The 4,511-nt window shown below is 33.0% G+C and overlaps 1 long non-coding RNA gene across 1 annotated transcript; it reads left to right on the top strand.

Moving 5' to 3' along the window:
* Positions 1 to 2,038: 2,038 nt before the first annotated feature.
* Positions 2,039 to 3,272, top strand: LOC120245824. The gene is made up of 3 exons (XR_005531905.1): positions 2,039 to 2,150; positions 2,361 to 2,437; positions 2,702 to 3,272. It is a non-coding gene; the product is annotated as an uncharacterized LOC120245824 (long non-coding RNA).
* The last annotated feature ends 1,239 nt before the right edge of the window (positions 3,273 to 4,511 follow it).

Below are 4,511 nucleotides of genomic sequence, written 5' to 3'. Positions count from 1 at the left end.
GTACATCAATTTCCATTCTGTCATATCCATTACTGCTTCAATGGCAATAAGAGAAGTTCTCCCAGCTGGGTTGGAAGATGGAAATGGAAATGGAAAACCAAATAAAACAAAAGAATTTCAAGTTTGGACTATAGACAAGAAGGAAGTCCTAAATTTGTGAGGTAAAGGAACTTCATATTGAATGATAAAAATGAAAACTCATTATTGAGATACTACTACAATTTTATATTAGGATAGCAGCTATAAAGCCTGCTTTCTAACATATGATTTGAAAAGAATATATAATTTTTTAAATCGCAAGCTACCCAGTAAGAACCTTAGCTATGTACAAGTTTATCATTGTGCTGTTATTCTTTCATCCATGTCAATGTTGAATGTGGCCCTAATGAGAAAGATTAACTGACACTGTGCAATGAGGATAACTTCTTTTTTTTTCATGTTTGTTTATTTTTGAGAGAGAGAAGCAGGAAGGGAATGGCAGAGAGAGAGACAGAGACAGAGACAGACAGAGACAGAGGATCTGAAGTGGGCTCTGTGCTGACAGCAGAGAGCCTGATGTGGGGCTCAAACATACTAACTGCAAGATCATGACCTGAGCTGAAGTTAACCAACTGAAACACCCAGGTGCCTGAAAGATAACTTCTTTGTGGTAAATTGTATTACGATATTTCCTTTGTTCAGACTTTGACTTCTTATATTTTTTAAAAGTTAACTAAATTTGCAGTTCTAATATGGCTGAATTTTAGCAGAGAACAATAATGCCTGTTTGTTGAGCCTACACTTAAGATAACAGTAACCTCATTAGCTGTGGAATAACTTCCATGAATAATATTTATTTACCTCAAAGTTTTACTTTAACATTTCTCATTATTTAATAGTAGAATAAGCCATTTAGTTTTTTCAGAAACATAAGCCCCATGTATTACATTGTTTCTGTCAGGAATTAGGCTCTGAATAATACTGTTTGTAAAAAGTATCTAGTATCAGATATGTACTGTGAGAATTTTTGAAGCAACTATTATGTTAAAATACTGAGTCTCTGAAGAAAGTCTTAAATTTAAAAACTGCAAACATGATGAAAATATATAAGCTAAAGTGATTTAAGAATATTTTGAGATTTGATTTTCTTTAATTGCATTTTCACAAATAACTCAGATATTTTTAGTTTATTATGACCAATATTCCCCATTTACCCAAAATATCATTTTATCATATTGCAGATTTTCAACTTTACCATGAATCTATTTTTTTGGAAAAATTAATTACAGTGGATATGAATAAAATAGCTTCATTATTTACTATAATCAGGATTAGTTTTCTCTTTTTATCTAAATTAGTATATTTGTTCAAACATGCCAGCACTGTGTTTTGCTCACCACTGTTCAGGTCATAGAAAGAGAGCCTGGTCCACAGTAGATCCTTCCTTGTTGAGTGAATGAATTACTGAATGTTTTAATTTGGCAATATTCAATCTGAGTCACTTCAGAATCACTTTAAAACATATAGAATGGATTTTTTTTTTTAAAGATTGTAAGGTTTTTTCAAAGAATATTTCAAAAACTGGTTATTGATGCTGGCTGGAAAGTTACTCATATTTTGTTCATGTTGTGGCAAATATAAGTAAAGTCAACTATCACCGTAAAAAATGTGTACTGTGTACAACACATCTCATTAATTTCCAGACAATTGTTGATTTATACTTTTAAAAAGTCAATATAACATTACAAATCGCACATTTCTGATACTCAATCCCTTAAACCTAGTATTTTTACATAATTTTTCTCATAAATTTATCTTACCATCTGTCTGGGCAAATCTAACAGCTTCCCTTATTTTGGCAACTCTGAATGAACGCATTTCTACGGGAAGCCTTGACATATTTATTTTATGCTCCTTCATGAGGGTTAAAAAATATGTGCTGCATGATCTAGAAAAAAAAATGTCCCAGCAACTAAAACCTTAACTGTAAAAAGTTATATATTTTTTTCCTTTAAAATCCCTTGAAAATCTCTTATTTGATTTTCTTAGTACTCTTTCTGATAACAGAGAAAGCAAGATAATTCAGCTGTGAAAACAAGCAAACTTTCTTCTAATACAGAACAGCTGAGTGCTTCACTGTCTTTACAAAGAATCCACTCCTGTAGCCACAGGTATTTTTTTTTTTAAATAAAGTTTATTATGGGCACAGTGTGGTTGAGTCAAGGTTCTCCTTTCTTATTGTAGAAAACTTAGAAGAATGAAAAGGCAGAGAGAGCCTAAATTGTTTTAGTTTGTGTTACATTGGCCTTGAAAAGAAATAGAAGAGGATAATTTAGCCAAAAGCAACAAACATCCAGTTACCACGAATTTCAAACTTTCAGGTTTAGAGTGAAAGAGACCCATTAATTCACGGATGTCAAGGCTGCTGGTGAAATTGAATACAGAAAAATACTGTCCTGTGAGTTGCTATAGCTAAGCCTCCTTTAGTAGATAGTGTTGGGGGGATATCTATGCTTGCTATTAAAGCCCTTGGTAAAACAACGGAAAAGGGTGGAGGGAATAGAATCATGTTGTCTCAAATACACATTCACTCATTCAGAATCCCAATTCTGGCTGCTGAGAGAAAAATACAAGTAACAGTTTCCTGAGAATTGTTAAGCCAACACACTATTAAATATACCACCTAACATTGTTCTTTTCCTCTCCTTTTTCACTCTTGCAGCTACCACATGTGATGGAAGAAATCCAAGTTAAACACTCTCACCAGAGCATGCTCCAAGACAGATGACTGGGCCTCAGGCTTGGCCAATACAATGCACTTCTATTCTCTATTTATTTTTGTAGTTCAAAGACCTGGCAGTAAGCAAGTTGATGCCTGCCATAAGGACCAGTGCACTCCTGATGACTGCCCAGTGACTTTTATAACTGTGTGCCAGCTACTCAGATAGACCACGCATAAAGAGTAGGGGGATTTTTTTGGAAGGAAAAGAAACCTCAGCTTCCACTTAAGCTTTGAAATTTCAGATGATGTACTGCCAACTTACAGACCTTGCTTTAATCAGAACAGCCACATGAAAAGGCTGTTTCTATTTACCGTAGGTCATTTAGGAAACCAGTGATAAGTAGGCCGTGTAAAATTTCAACTTCTCTTAAAGTTGGCGTGTTCTCCTCAACTAGAGTTGAGTCTTGATTTCATTTTCTGAGTAGAAATATTTACAACCCTGTCATACACGAGTTTTAGCCTTCTTTCTGTCTACCAACAAATGGGCTTTTTAAAGAATGCTTAGGGTTAATGTGGAAGTTTTCTAACAGTGGGCCCACATAGACTTAAATAATGACCTAACTGCTTTACTGGTCTGGTTCAAATTTCATCAGAGACTGACTTTAGCTAGAAAAAAATAACATTCTATTTTAGTTTTAAATTTTATATTTATGTAATAAAAAAGTAATCTCGCAGAACTTAAAGTAACAACTGGAATATTTAGGAATTCACTGAGAGAGGAAAAGGTTTAGGGTACCAATTTATTCTTTGGTATACCATGAATCCTTTGGTCGTTTCTAATATTTTGTTATCCATATCATGAAGAGATTTTGTACAATACCTAATATTGTGATATCCTGGGTATTTTGACTTATCAAAATATAATCAAAAGAAGTTCCCTTTCTTGCTTAGAGTCAATGCCATACCACTTAAGACCATAAGCTTCCCATACTTTACAATTGTAAAAATCTTACAAGAGTAAAATTTCATTTACATTCTTATCATCTTTCTGTATTTTGTGCTACAGCTGTCATCTTTAATTTTTAACCACATCTAGCAATGTTAATGTTTTATGTTAAGTTTTTTAAGGAAATTAGAGAGAAAAAAAATACTTTTAAACTTACCTCTGCTACCCTCTTTTTTTTAAACCATTTTTAGTATCTTCATTCTTATAGAACCAAGTGTTCATGTGATATCATTTCTCATCAACCCAAAGAGTCTTCTTTAGCATTCCTTATTGCACACATCTGCTTGCAATGAATTTTCTTGATTTTTATTCATCTCAAATATTTTTATTTCATTGTCGTTTCTGAAGGATACTTTAATTGGAAATAGAATTCTGAGTAGACTGCTTTTTTAGCACTTTAAAGAAGATTTTCTTACTCTAGGCCACATATTTTGTGATGTGAAATCAGCCATTATCTGTATCATTGTTTCCCTGGATGGAATGTGTCCTTTTTATTGAAGTAACTTCTTGGTTTTCTTTTTATTTTGATTTTCAGCTAGCTAATGGGCTTTTTGGATCTGTCAGTGGATAGTAGATATTAATTATCAAACTTGGGAAAAATCCAGCTTTTATAGCTTCAAATATTTTTCCAGCTTCTCCTTCTCAGACCATATATGTATATATATCTTAGATTTATATATATTAGATTGCTGGATATTGCACCTCAATTCCCTAAGATTGTGATAACTTTTCTTTCTTTTATATTGAAGTACACTTGACGCATTAGTTTTACATTAGTTTCAGGTGTAGCACCTAGTGACTCAA

Source organism: Hyaena hyaena, unplaced genomic scaffold (genome assembly GCF_003009895.1).
Source record: "Hyaena hyaena isolate Hyena2069 unplaced genomic scaffold, ASM300989v1 scaffold_433, whole genome shotgun sequence".
In the NCBI taxonomy this organism is placed as follows: domain Eukaryota; kingdom Metazoa; phylum Chordata; class Mammalia; order Carnivora; family Hyaenidae; genus Hyaena; species Hyaena hyaena.
Note: the sequence above shows the minus strand (reverse complement) of the source record. Positions and strands in the feature narration are given on the sequence as shown.